At 49.2% G+C, this 14,946-nt stretch overlaps 1 protein-coding gene across 1 annotated transcript in view; it reads right to left on the bottom strand.

Moving 5' to 3' along the window:
• ZHX2 (zinc fingers and homeoboxes 2) overlaps positions 1–14,403 on the bottom strand; it is a 193,819-nt gene extending 179,416 nt beyond the window's left edge. The window contains exon 1 of the mRNA XM_034966543.3: positions 13,873–14,403. The gene's annotated coding sequence lies outside the window, so the exon portion shown is untranslated. The remainder of the gene's footprint in view (positions 1–13,872) is intronic.
• Between the last annotated feature and the right edge of the window lie 543 nt (positions 14,404–14,946).

The raw sequence follows: 14,946 nt of genomic DNA, 5'->3' as shown, positions 1-14,946 counted from the left end.
CCTGGCTTCAAATCTCAGCCCTGCCTTTTACTGTGTAACTCAGGCAAGTTAATTTCTTTGAAGCCTTAATTTCCTCATATGTAAAATGAGTATAAAAATTTCTACCAATGGGGGTAGTTGGGATTAAATAATATAAAACAAGGTATAGTATACAACATGCTTGGTTCAATGGCTGACACTTAACACATTTACATCCTGCCTTCCTACCACCATTAAATAGCATTTGATCTCAAGTTCAGACTCTATTAAAAAAAAAGTTTACTATTGGAAGTACCAGAAAGATCCTGCAAGGACAGTTGTGATATTGCTCTGTGTGCCACAAAGGAAGGTGGAGATGGTGCTCCCAAGAGGAAACAAGGGATAAGGCGAGGCCCAAGGGAGGAAGTGGACCCAGCTTGCACCCAGAGGCCAGATGTCCAGACAAGGGAGCAGGGCTAGGCCAGGGAGGCAGGCAGGCTGGCCAAGATAGGCCAAAAGCGCCTGAACTTGGGACAAAGCTGGCCTGGGATAGACACTGCCTTGACTGCTTCCTGTTACAAAATAGTCCAGTGACAGTCCTTCCAGGCTGTGGCAATGACCTGCCACCAGGGGCAGCAGCGAGCAGCAACTCATTCTGCACCTGTGCCAACCCAGGAGCATAGAACTTCCTATAGGCTGTAGTGACAGAGCCACTTCCTCATTCATATAACCATCCAGTCATTCCACAGACATTAACTTTGAGCCTATGAAGTGGGCCAGCCCTGTGCTGGTGCTGGGAACACGGAGACAAACAGGAAGATTTCCCTTGGGGTGGAGAAGTGGCTCATAGTATTTCAGGGATGCAGATGTACAAACAGATCAAAATCCACCAGCTAAGATTTCTAACAGGTTATTTCCATGGTACACTGGCCTGTTAGAGAAGAGAACAAATATCTCCAGAGTAGAAAAAAGTAGGTTTTGCTAAGCTTGGGGATAGTCTTTCTGGGAAGAAGGAACTACAGGAGTCTTTCTTAAGAGAAAGAATGAAAGGGGAGAGAGGACAGTGCATTTGGGTTCAGGGGTCAGTCTGATATGACTAAAGTGTGGGGTATGTGGAAGAGGTGGAAGGCTTTAGAGCAAAACATGCCTGGTGGGTAGAGCTCAGCTCTCAAAGAGCCACCATGCCAGGGTCAGGAATTTGGACTTGATCCTATGGGTCAGAAATTACAACTGGCAGTCTGTAGTGGACTGGAGAGTCCATTAAAAAATCTAAATATCTTTAGACTGGAGATATGCTCTCTAGTCTGACCCACTCCCACTGCTTCCTACTATTCTACCCTTGACCCCTTCACTCTTTTATGCTACCCGCAAAGCTCTTGAAAGCATTTGGGTTTCTGACCCCTAGGAAAGCAGTGACCAGGAGAGGTTTTTAGGCGGTTAGTGAAACATGAACAAATGTGGTATTTTAGAACCTCAGTGGCGTGGAGGAGGGGAGAGATTGGTGACAGATGACACAACATGTATTCCTTCCAGTAAGACTTCTTCCTTCCCTCTTGTTAGGAAAAAAAAAAAAAAAGAAAACAGATGGAAAAAAAAGTCAACTCTGGAAGAGTTTCCATTCACTTTTGTGCAGTTAGGACCAACATGAAGTCACACTCCTATTTCAACATACCCAGACTCTCTTTTCTTGAATTCTATGTATCAATATAACAACTATTTATTGAGCAACCACCCAGTGAAAGCTGGGTACTCAGGTGCTCAGGTGGCAGGGGGTTGGGGTAGAGAGCTGAGAATTAAAGCATAAAGCTCCAGAGTTCAGCAAACTCAAGGACTCATCATGGCACTAACTCACATGTATGATGACTGGTGGATAGCATAAGACAAAAGGTATCTCCCAACAGGGGACCCTACAGCACAGATGGCCCACACTCAGGGTGTGCCAGCAGGTGGGTGCCAGGACATGGTGTGTGCACAGGGCTGGGGAGAGTGGCAGTAGGAGGTCTGATGCCATTGGTCCCATGGCCCTGCCAGCAAGCAGTCTTTCCCAGAGGCAGGGCCCCCCAAGCTTCTGCGATTAAGAGGGGTGAGTCCATTTGAGCCATGTGCGGAATCTACGTAGGCTTTGACCAAACTGGAAAGAAGGCTCTCATCATTTCTATCATTTTTGTAATCAACACATCTGTTATTCATCTAGAATTCTCAAAGTTGATTTCCCAAATCTCCTATGACAGATCAGTTAGTGCTCCCTTCCCTGAACTGAACCCTTGAAGACCAGCAGACAAAGCTGGTTACAAAAAAGGCCATGATAGGGCCCCTACTTGGCTCACTATGGCTGCCCCAAGTATCATCTGGCAGGTGTTTTCTCATGTGTGGGGAGCACGGCAATGCACTCTGGCTTTGGAGATAACAGAGCCAGGCATGGAGTGTCTACAGCCCAGAGAAGAACCCCTAAGCTCAACTGGAGCCAGTGCTGGGCTCTGTGGCTGGGACTTATGATGCCCAGGTCAGGATCAGTGGGGCTGAGGAGGGCCTGGATGTCCAGTTTCCTTCATCCCAGGCCACTTCCTGGTCCCTGGGTGATGGCCTCTCCTTTCATAGCTGTCCCTCAACCTATAGGGACTTAGAGGTATCCTCACAGGAGGTAAGGTCAGACATATGCCAATGACAACAATGACACCAGCCAGAACTTCTAGGGCATGCCTAGGTGCCAGGCACTGTGCTAAATGCTTCACAGGTATGATCCCCTGTAATTCTCACAGCAACCCTGTGAGCAGCGATTCAGGCTCTGCAAGTCCAGCCAGGCTAACTGTGGGGACTGCAGATGCATGGGTTCTCCAGCCACACTGAGTACCTCCAGGGAAGGGGCAGCGGTGTGGCCATCTCTGTGTTCACCCCCACAACAGTGAGCACAGTGCCCTATACACTAGGAGCTGGGTGGTGGCAGGGCCTGGACCAGGGTGAGGTACGCTGCGAATCAGGTACCCAGGAAGCAAAATTTAAGGACACACTCTCGGGTGCCACCCTGCACTTGTAGGAACCTGAGAGTGGGTGCCACCTTAAATTTTGCACACTGGGTACCTCATTTGCTTTCCTCTAGTCCTGGCCCTGGGTAGTCCAATGACCAGGCATGTGTGTGTGTCTTGCTCCTCCTCCCTAGCCATGGGACCCTCCCTTCTCTGTGCCTCAGTTCTCCCACCTGTAAAATGGGACTAATGACAATACCAAGGGTGGACAGAGATGCAGTAAAATCAGAACTCTCTCATACTCTGCTGATGGGAACATAAAAATGATGCATCCACTTTGGGGAACTGTTTGGCAGTTTCTCAAAAAGTTAAACATAGAGTTACCATACAACCCAGCAATTCCACTCCTGGGTATCTACCCGAGAGAAATGAAAACACATCTCTAAACAAAGACTTGTATACGAATGTTCACAGCAGCAGCATCATAATCACCATAAAGCAGAAACAACCTGATTGTCTATCAACTGATGAATGGCTAACAAAATGTGGTATATCCACACAACAGGATATAAAAGGAAACAAAATACTAATACATGCTACAATGCGGATGAACCTCAAAAGGGAAAGAAGAGAAGCCAGACAAAAGACCACATGGTGTATGATTTCACCTATATAAAATGTGCAGAAAAGGCAAACCTACAGAGACAGCAAGTAGATTAGTGGCTGTGTAGGGCTTGAGCTAAGGTGGGCGGGGAGTGGAAGAAGGGAATGGAGAGTAACTGCTAATGGGTACACAGGATCTCTTTCTGGGGTGATAAAAATGTTCTAAAGTCACATTGTGGTAATGGTTGCATAATTTTGTAAATATACTAAAAGTCAATAAATTGTACACTTAAAGTGGGTGACACTTGGGTATGTAAGTTATATCTCCATAATGCTATTTTAGAAAATAGGGCTAATGATAATACCTATGGCACAGCATTGCACAATGCCTGAGAGTATCCTATACATCATCTTTTTTTTTTTTTTTTTTTATGAGGTGGAGTCTCACTCTGTTGCCCAGGCTGGAGTGCAGTGGCATGATCTCGGATCATTGCAACCTCCACCTCCCAGGTTCAAGCAATTCTTCTGCCTCAGCCTCCCAAGGAGCTGGGATTAGAGGCATGTGCCACCACGCCCAGCTAATTTTTGTATTTTTGGTAGAGACGGGGTTTCACCACATTGGTCAGGCTGGTCTTGAACTCTTGACCTCAGGTGATCTACCGGCCTCGGCCTCCCAAAGTGCTAGGATTACAGGCGTGAGCCACCGCACCCGGCCCCTATACATCATCTTCACACTTATTATTATGATCAGATAAGTATCTGTTGCTCACTTAAAGGACTTAAAGGTTGTCTAAATTCCCTTGAAGTGCCTTTATTTTTAGGGGGACTTTGGGGAACTAAAGTGGGCAGTCACCCGAGATCCTGTGTCTCTAAGTGACCTGCCCGTGCCCAGGCAGGTCTCCCAATCAGCTACTCGGGCTGCAGCGGCTGCTGCAGGCACCAGCCTGACGTGGGTGAAACTCTTCAAGTCTTGGATTCCAAAGATCTGTGTCGAGTTCTGGCTCTGACCTTCATATTATCTACTCTGTAGGGTTGCTGTGCAAATGACATGGGCTACGGTGTGAGGATATTTGGAGCATCCAATAAATTGGGGAAAATCGTGGGTGAGGAAGACCGTAGGCAGAGGAAGACCCTGAATGCACACCCATCCTTGCTGTTATCCTCCGTGCTGGATTGTGGCTCAGCCACAGGTTCTAATCCATGGAGGAGGGGCCACAGCCCTTTTGCTGGAGCCACAGGTGCATGGAGGGCAGGAGGGGTTAAATGTGCCCAGGCTTGATGAACATCAGGTGTGGCACAAGCCTGCCTGGCTTCCAGAATTCTTGGATAAAGGACTTCCCCACTTTGTACTTTCTTGTCTGTTAAATGGGGATAACAGAATCACAACATCGGGCTAGGCATGGTGGCTCATGCCTGTAATCCCAGCACTTTGTGAGGCCAAGATGGGAGGATCGCTTGAGGTCAGGAGCTCGAGACCAGCCTGGCCAACACGGTGAAACCCCGTCTCTACTAAAAATACAAAAATTAGCCAGGCATGGTGGCGTGCACCTGTAGTCCCAGCTACTCGGGAGACTGAGGCAGGAGAATTGCTTGAACCCAGGAGGCGGAGGTTGCAGTGAGCTGAGATCACGCCATTGCACTCCAGCCTGGGCAACAGATTGAGACTCCATCTCAAAAATAACAACAACAACAAAAAACAAAACAGAATCCCAACCTCTCTTAGGATTGTCCGAGCACACCCACAAAAGGCATGTAGATTTGTGCCTGTGATGTCAGTGAGGGCTAGCATGACAATGGGCAGCAGATGTTGTAGCTAAGTGCCAATGACTATGACCTTCCTGAAGGCAGGAGCATTGTTTTCTTCCTCTGGCAGGTGCTCAGTGAGTGCTGAATGGAAACAGGAATCAAAGCGGGGAGGGAAGGTGCTGTGATGAGCTGGCTAGCTGGCTGAGGAAACAAAAGGGCCTTAGTTAGACTGTAGAGAAGAAGAAAAATAATACATGGTCATAGGACTGTATAACCTTGGGCCAATTATCTTACCTTTCCGGGCCTCAGTTTCCTCAAGCTGGGCTATTTGATCCCTAAAATTTTTTTCAGCTAGAGCATTCCTGGATCCTACCAATGTACCATGTTGCTACTAGACTCATCCTCTCAAAATCTTCTTTCAGTGATTCCAGAGGACATTATATATCCTGTACCAGGAAATCCATAAATCCTATTCTAAACGTGCCAAAGTCAGGCACTGTCCAAGTTCACACTGTCGAATGCAAGTTCTCCATTCTTTGGAATGTTTACCATTAACTGTGAAGTGATCAAGACCGTTTCCGTTCTGTGGCTCTATCTGCCCAAGAGCCCTGGTTCTTGGAAACAATGTGAAGTCTTCGGGCTCTCCTGGACTATGGGTCTCTGGCAGAAATTCACCACATACTCAGAATCAATTCTCTAACACAAAGTTCCCCAGAAGAAAGTAACAGGCAGTTCTACAAGATAATGAAATCGCAGAGTTCTCAATTAGGAGAGCTTAGGGGAGAGCTGGCGCTTCAATCCTCTCCTGCCTGGAACCCATCTTTTCCCCTAAATGTCTTGGCCAGAGGGCAGTCTCTTTCTCCAGCTTCTATCTGTCAGTTCACATCCCTGCATTATCTACCTCTTCACCTCCCCTACACAAAAGCAAAGGCACACCCCATCACCGCCAGTGCTGGCCTCCTGGCCTCCTGGCCTCTCCCTACTCCCTCCAGACCACCACTGCCACAAACAACTTCACCCTGACATCCAGCTCTGACCAGGCTGTGTGCAAATATCTTAATCTATTTTCAAAAAGACAGGGTGCCATGCAAATGAAAATAAGTTCTAAACTTCCTCCTCCACAGGCTATGGAGATCCCTGGAGGGTTCTGGGTACACCCAGGGGCTGTTGGGGGGGCGCCTGAGATGGCTTTGTCCTTAGAGCAATTCAGCCCAGTCTCATATTTTAAGAACAGCGGGAATGTAATATCAGCTGAAAGGAGTTTTCTGTGCGCTATTTAACTAAATGGCTCTGCAGCTGGGGAGAGCCATAGGCAGACGTGTTATGATTCAAAGGCTCCCAATTACAATGATCCTCTTTTATTGTATAAAAACAGCAACACAGCCATTCTCCACCCTCCCTCCGCCTGCTTCCTCCACCCCCTTCCCCCATTGGCTGGCGAGGCCACTCTGCATCCTGAAAGGAGCACCCAGATTCTCCTCCAGCTCCAACTTTGCAGCTTTCAGCCCACAGGGATTCCTTCCCTCCAGATCCGGGGAGGAGAGGGCGGAGGGCGCAATGCCCCTGGAGAATGTTCTCTTGGAGACACTGATAGAGGCTTTACAATGGCCTCTTTTTGAGGAGGGGTGGTTTGGGGGAGCTGTAGATAACAGATGCGGATTTGTAATTCTCTCCTGTTTTGACTAAACTCTCATACGCACGCGTGCACGCACACTCATGCAGGAAGGCATGCACCCCTATGCCCCTTATCAGAAAAGCAATCAGACTATCCCAAAGCACGATCTAAAACCGTCCCTTCTCCTCACACCTCTTCCAGGCTGATGTGGGCCAGGCTTCCAGAAGACTTACGTACAATATCAGAAAGCTCTGGAATCAGACTGAGCTGAATTTGAATTCTGTCTTTGCTACCTTCTTTCTGTGACCTTGAATAAGTACTTAACCCCTCTGAGCTTTCGTTTCCTATCTTTTTTTATTTTTTATTATTTTGAGACAGAGTCTTGCTCTCTCACTCAGGCTGGAGTGCAGTGACGTGATCATGGCTTACTGCAGCCTTGACCTCCCGGGCTCAAGCGATCCTCCTGCCTCAGCCTCCCAAGTAGCTGGGACTACAGGTGTGTGTCACCACGCCCAGTTCATTTTTTAGTTTTTTAAATTTTTTGTAGAGATGGGGTTTCACCATGTTGTCCAGGCTGGCCTTGAACTCCTGAGCTCAAGCGATCCACCTGCCTTGGCCTCCCAAAGTGCTGGGATTACAGGCATGAGCCATCACGCTAGCCCATTTTTCCTACCTTTTAAGTGGAATTACACTGCCACTCTCAATTTACTCCTCAGGGTCAGATTAAATGACATTGTGAAGGGAAAGTGTTTAGCAGAGTGCCTAGCACATAGTAGGTGCTTACTTTTTCTGTGGCTGTTGCTGTTCTTAACATGGTGAACACCATGTGCTTGTGCTGTGTCTGGGTATGTGGGGAGCTTTGTGCATCTGGTTGTGTAGGGAGCTTTGTATTTGCTCAGTTTCACCAGCCAGAGTGAACCAGGCTGTGGGGGATGAGATGGCTGTGGGGGCATAAATGTCAGGCCTGCTGAGGAGTGTTTTTCTTGAGTGTTTCTGCAACACTGGTTTAAACGGTCACCTCTGCACAGCATATGCAGGCATGCATGAGTGCCTGCCACTTCCTCCTTAACTTAGACTTGTGGTCCTTCCTCAGTTTTCTGCAGATGTTTTTGAGCCCAGCAGCTGCAGTTGCAGGCATCCAACCAGGACAAGGAGGGGCTGTAGCCCAGGAACTCCCATTCATAACCCTCTTCCTCTCTGCCTCAATAGCAGGCTCCTTCTCTGTCTCTCACAAGTGGCCCCTGGGCCCCCAACAGGGAGGATTTCCTCCCAAAGAAACAGCTAACTCAATTTGGCTACTCCCCGAAGCCCCAGAGATCCATGAATCTATTCCCTGACCCTGAACTTGACAGGAAATGGTCCCCAGGATTTTGCTGATTTCTCTCTGAAAGATAAACTCAGCGTGGGCTTCCCGCTATTCCATCCCAAACTAGACATGTGCACCCCTAAAATATATCACAAATCTCTTACACCACAGTGAATGCCTGGCTCACATTCCTTCATATTGACCCCCCATGGATCAATAGCACAAGAATTTCATTCACTGCAGATTCTGTTATGTGTTAAATACCATTGCAGTGAAACAATGTGTAACAAGATTAATCTCCACTAAGTGTTTCTAATGTTAGGGAGTAAGGGGGAGAGAAAGAGGAAGAAAGGGTGTGAACTGTGACTTTTAACAGGTAAATATTGTCTACCGGGGGGAAAGAGAGGTATCAGCAAGAAGACAGGTTCTGGCCCTGGTGTCTCTATTCCATTTTAAAGTTTGGGTGGAAATTGATATACTGTTGTCAGGACTGTTTTTCTGCATGGGGTCTGTTTTACACACACACACACACACACACACACACATCACTGCCAATCAACCCCTCTTAACTGCATGATTACAAGTGTAAGAACAGGAAGCAGACTGTGGGTGGATGTTCTTAAAATCACAACCTGCTCAATGTAGGGTGGGGGCATTAGAGAAGGGTGGGGGAGGGGAATCACGAGTTTTTTCAGTTCAAAATGATGTTGTCAATACAGAAAATAATGTCTACCTTATTGTCTACCAAAGGGGCATGTGCACAGCCAAGCATCCTTCCTGAGATGTGCTGTCTGGATGTGGCTATGACACAGCACATTACGGTACCTGATGTGCTGGTACCGTACGTGTGGTACCTGATGTGTGGTACGGACTTGCCACAAAATGAGTGCATGTGTGTACTGGGGGTGGGGGGAGGCAGAAGGGGAATGGCAATGAGATGGGACAGTCAGGGTCCTGGGATTGATGATGAAATCCACACATGCTAATTACTTGGCACCTCAAATTTACAATAAAGTCACTTTCTTGAGGTGGTTGCAGTGATGATGGTGATTTGTTGAGCACAGTTCATATGTGAGGTGTGTGCTAAGCCTTTTTACAACTTTCTTAAGTTTCCTAACAACTCATACAGCAGCTACTAAAGTGATCTCCATTTCAGAGATGAGAAAATTGAGGTAAGTAACAGCTCAAAGTCATAAAGGTAATACCCTGAGCAAAGACAATCAGAGAGGCTGGCCCTTGCTGGAGGAATCTAGCCTGGGGAATCTGCTGCTGGGAAGGCCTCTGACATCCTCTGATATCATCTCCTTGATTTAAAGCAATGGCAAAGGTCATGGCCAAAGGTATCCTGCTGATGAGTGGTGGAGCTGCAGCTAGGGCCCAGGAGCCCCAAAGGTCAGGGAAAAGGCAAGTGTAGTGTTTGGAGAGTAAATGGCACCCCCTTCCAGCTTTTCCAGTCCCACTAACTGAATTATCCAGAAAGGAGAGCTGATTGCCTCCCTGTAACAGCTGACTCACATCAGGTTAAGTTTGGATTCTTATTGACAGGACCTAAAAGCAAATCATCCCTCACTTCTTTATTGCACATGGTCTTCTTTTTGCCCTGAGGCAAAACTGGTCCCTGGCCTGAAACTTTCCAGAACTCATTTTATTGCAAATAAGAACTAAGCTCGTTTGTCTGCACAAGGTACTCTGCTGTCAGTCTTAGTCTTCCCTTCCCCAAACACGTGACCTTCAGAAACCTGCCATAGCTCCCTAGTACCTAGAGATTAAAAGCCAGCCTCCTCCATGTGCACCCCCAAGCCTGGCATCATCTCTTTGCACAGCCTTCCCTGCATCCCCCTCTCCACCTCCCCAGGGTACCTGTCCACTGCTCCCAGGGCCCTTCTTTCTCAGGCGGCACATGCCCTCCCTGCCAACTCAACAACCATTCCTCCTTTCACCCCGTCTGCCTTACAAGTTGAACCCCAATTTGCTCATGACAGCAATGGGTCCAATTAAAAATACTTGACTGCTCTTCCCTGGCAGTAGTCACCATGTGGCACAGCTCTGGTCAATGAGCTAAAGACAGAAGTCCCTGAGAGGGGTGCCCCTTCCCAGATATAGCAGTGAAGCTGTACTGGGTAAAAGCTCTTTGAGACTCATTCATCCTGTTTTCTCTTTCTTGGAATGCAAACCTGAGGCCTAGAGACGTAGCAGCCACTTTCCTACCACGAGATGATAAACCTAAGGCCAAAGGCCTCCACTCTAAGCATGGCAGAGTAGAAAGAAGTAGTCCGGGTTCCCAATGGTACAGCTGAGGCATCATCCCCCTTTACCCCTCACCCCGTTGTTGTCTGACACAAAAAAGTCCCTATCTGGTTAAGTCACTGGTAGTCAAGATTCTGCTGCTAGCAGCCGAATGCAATGATATTGGCTACACCTCCGGACATTGTTCCTCTTCATTCATGGGGCAGTTCAGCTGCTCCCACCTCTAGGAGATCCTGTGATCCCCTCAGAGCAGAAGAATCATGCCTTTCCTTGTGCTTCCACAGTGGTTAGTTTTCTCAATCATAGCACTTATCTAAGCCTGCTTGATTTGGTTTAATGAGTGCTTCCCTGCAGTCGGCTCAAACTCCTAGAGGGCAGGGGGTGTGTATCCCACCAGCATCTCCATAATGTCTGGAGCATGCAGTGCTTTGCGTTTCTGCCAGGGGGGCTCTGTCTCCCCAGCGTTTCCATAACATCTGGTTATGCGCTCTGCATTGCAACAGCAGAGTGTGTGTGTTCTGGAGGCTGCCACTCCGCTTACTAGCTGTTTGGTCTTGGGCAAGTTAGCTAACTTCTCTGGACATGTGCCTCCTCATCTAGAAAAAGGAGAGAATGAGAGTACTTACATCAGAGTTGTCATGAAGACAAAATAGTCTAGTCATAAGCACTTGGGATAGTGCCTGGCATACAAAAATGCTTAATGGCTATGGGTTCTTATTAGTATAATGAACATTATAGTTGCTGAATGAATAAATAAATCAACACACAGTTGCTAAATAAATGAATAAAGGAATAAAATCCAGGTAAATTCTGGAGTTCGGACCTCGGGACAGTGGCTACTGTTCCCTCTTTTCTGCTGGACCTGACTCTACTTTTTTATTCTAACTGTGACGTCGTGTATCTGAATGCTGCTACAATGGACTGGTTAAGGCTATGAAGTTAGGCCTGGATTTGCTTTTTGCTGTGTCGCTCAGGCAAGTTTCTTCACCTCTTGGAGCCTCTGTTTCCTCAACCATAAACGGAGGATAATAGTAGTACTTAGCTCACAGGATTGTGGTGAGAATTAAATGATAAAGCACGTAAAATATACAGCATTGTGCCTCACACACCATAACAGTGTTAGAAACTGTTATCAAACATTGCCATGATTATTTTTGATAAGTGTACAGCATCCCACCAAATCACATGGTCCTGATGTGGATGAGAAACGCCGGGTGGGGCCACCTTTCAGCATGTCAAGATACACTGCACTTACATCACAGGAATACCCTTTCTTCAGTGCCAACAAACAGTGGTGTTTTCCCCCTTCAAATGGACATTAGTTGAGATAGCTGATGTGCCCCAGAATCTTGGTTTCTTGTATTTTCCCCTGAAGCACAATCTTCAGGTGCATCCTTTAGCTGACAGCAAACCTGGCTAGAAGGAAAGGTACAAGTGCGCAAGAGAACAATCGCGGAGCAGAGCATTTAAACAGCGATGATATTTCCACACATTACCAGTCCAATTATTGTCAGTGACACATTTCAGCCTTACTTGTAGATTTTTTCCCTTCTGGCCTTAAAAGAAGCTGTGTATACAGCTTTACGTAACTTTCCCTTTAAACTTAAACCTTTATGCTAGTCCCATTCAACCACTTGACAGCTCCATTAATCTATTTTTACTATTAAACATGCCATTTTACAAGATATTTATTCCACTTGGTCGCCATCCAAACGCTTTTTGACATTACTGCCCTGGGAGTGAACTGCTTAAACTCGCTGCCCTCATAAACAGAAAATCACCTTTTGACTCAAATCTTGAAGAGCTCTCAGAACCTCACCCCCTTCACTTCTACAGGCATTAATTTCTGCCATATATAAAGGAGAGAGTGAGTAAGTGTGTGTGCGTGTGGTTTTAAGAGGGTAATTGTGGGAGGTCTGGGCAATTCAAGAAGTGCTGGGGAAGGAATCCTCTCCTCTAACTCCATTCTGCTCATCGGGGCCTGCCTGAGACCTGGAGATCTGGTAACTTAACAGAGAGAAAGTTATCAGAGAGCAGGTTGGGGAAGAACTCCAGGGCCTAAAAGGCAGTGTCCCAGGGGGCCAAGCTGAGCAACCACTCTTTAAAAGGGGAGGGGTCGAGGGAAAGTCCTTATTCATCGACTTCTCTCCTTCTCCACGCCCCAGACAAACAAAAGGCCACCGCGAAACAGTTGAAGGTAGAGACCTACTGGCTTTGAAGACTATCAATCAGGTGGAAACCTGAACAAATCACAATTTGGCTTCCCCATCAAGTTTTCTCCCCAGCCTGACAAACCCTCCTCCGCCGCCGCCTCCACCTCCTCCTCCGCCTCCCAGGCTCAGCACAGCTACGAGGCCAAAGGGACCGTCCTGTGATGCCTGCTGGTTTCCAACTTTCCGCTCATCTTCGTCTCCGCAGCCTCCTGCAAAGCGGCTGGGAAAAGGGCAAGTTTGCAAAGCCGAGGATACAAGTCCTGGGGAAGCCACAAAGAAGCTGCAACACCAACAAAGATTAACCTCTTGTGGGGCAGACGAAAAGCGCCAGCTGCCGTTCAGGGGGGCGAACGTGGGCTCGGGCTGGCAGAGGCTCCGGCCAGCTGGCAGCGGACAGCAGGGCCGGGGGTCCCGCGGCCCCCCTCGGCCCCCCGCCCGGCGCGGACTCCCCCTGCACCTGAGCGGGGGTGAGGACAGCGCCGCGCTCCGGCCCTGCCCCCGCCAGGTAGCTCGGCTGCCGCCCGCGCTGCGCGCCCGCTGCCTGCAGCCGCCGGGAGCGACGAGAGCAGAAGCAGCCTCGGCCCACGGCGTCATGCTTCCTGCCACCACATTACGGCGAATCGTCACCGGGAGAGGGGAGCGAGGGGAGAGGGGGAGGGAGGGGAGCAGACACACGCAGCCCCCCGCCTGCCAAAACGCGCGGAGACGGGGCCACGTCCCGGTGGAGTCCCCGCGGGACCTGCCCCGTTTGCACAAAGCGCCGCAGTTTGGCCAAGAAGGGAGGGAGACGGCCACGAAATAAATAAATAAAAACAGTCGGGTCTACGTAACGCCCTGTCGAAAGCGGACGCCATATTTTTTTGTGGCTTATGTCGACATAGGGAAACGTAGACATGTTTTTCCTCCTCCTCCTCCTCCTCCTCGCTCTGGCTCCCATTTATCCAAACTTGTAATCAAAACTCTTAAAAAAAAAAATCTTCTTCCCTCTCTGTATCCGCTCATTTCCTCCCACCCGCAAAAAGAGCCTGCACACCCCCCCCCTTCCGTACCCCCCTTCCAATCACAAACCCGGCCAAGTCCCATTAACAACACATTTTCGGGAGCCGCGGCGGCGACGGCGGCGGTGGGAAAGTTGGGCTGGAGTGGCCGGCGCCCGGCGTGCGGGGTTTGGGGCTGGCGGCGCCGGCTGGGGGGGCTCCGCGCCGAGGCGAAGTTTCTTACCTGCGCTGGGGCTGGGAACGCGGGGACCCGGGCTGGGAACGCGGAGACGCGGCACGGGCGTTCCAAAATGGAACTCTGCTGGCTCCCCCCACCCACTCCCCACTCCCCACCGGGCGCCCGGCTCGGGCTCCGTGGGAAAGAGGGGGAAAGCCAGCCTGCCAGCCAGCCAGACAGACAGAAAAAGCCCCCGTACGGAGAACGGTGGCCAAAATTTTTAAAAGAAAAAAAAAAAAGGAAAAAAAAGGGAAAAAAAAATGCCTCGATCAGTGGGGAATCTACGCCAAAACCCACATGATCTGTAACGTCAGCATGCGTATTTGCATACGATACCACCACCCGAGCTGCCACCCGGGCTCGGGTTCCGCAGAAAGTTACAAAGTGAAATTCAGCCCCCTCCGGAGACACCGGCGAAATGTCATTTTTCAGGCAGGAGCTGGGGGGGAGGCTAGCCCTAAAGGCGCTGGTTACTGGCCAAGGTAGGGGGGCAGTAAATTAACTTAAAAGTCTGAGCCCAGTAACGGACTCGGTGGAATTTCTGCGAGAAGAGGAGGGGGAGGCGCGAGCGAGATCATTGAATATTAAGCACGACCCCGCGCGGCGGCCGCGGCCAAACCCTCTCGGTGCAATACCCATTTTCTTTATGAAAAGTTCAAGGTGTCACTGATGAGCTCAACAAACTGTTGATCTTGACCACGTGGAGTGGCGGACCGTGGGACCGAAGGGCGCGCTTGCAGGCCCGGCTCTGGCGGCACCCGGGCCCCGGGACCCTTTGCGTGGGACTGTGCGCGGGTGGGGCCACCACGCACCCTGGGCGCTGCCTGCGCCTTGGCCCGGCTTCAGGCTCAGGAAAATAATAATAACGATTTTAAAACTATGTTGAGCGAGACACATTTTACTCCCGGAATGATAATGAGAAGGCTCGGCGTAGGGAGGGGAAGAAGGAGCCCCCCACTTATATAACGACTTGAAGTTAGATCACTTTTGCTTGGGGAGATTCCGCGATTTCCGCCCGCGCCAGGTCTGAGGCTGGTTAAAGATCTTCAAACTTTTTTCCCTTAAGAGCCAATAAACAAA

The sequence above is a fragment of the Pan paniscus genome, chromosome 7 (genome assembly GCF_029289425.2).
Source record: "Pan paniscus chromosome 7, NHGRI_mPanPan1-v2.0_pri, whole genome shotgun sequence".
NCBI lineage: Eukaryota > Metazoa > Chordata > Mammalia > Primates > Hominidae > Pan > Pan paniscus.
This window is presented reverse-complemented; position numbering and strand designations above follow the sequence as displayed.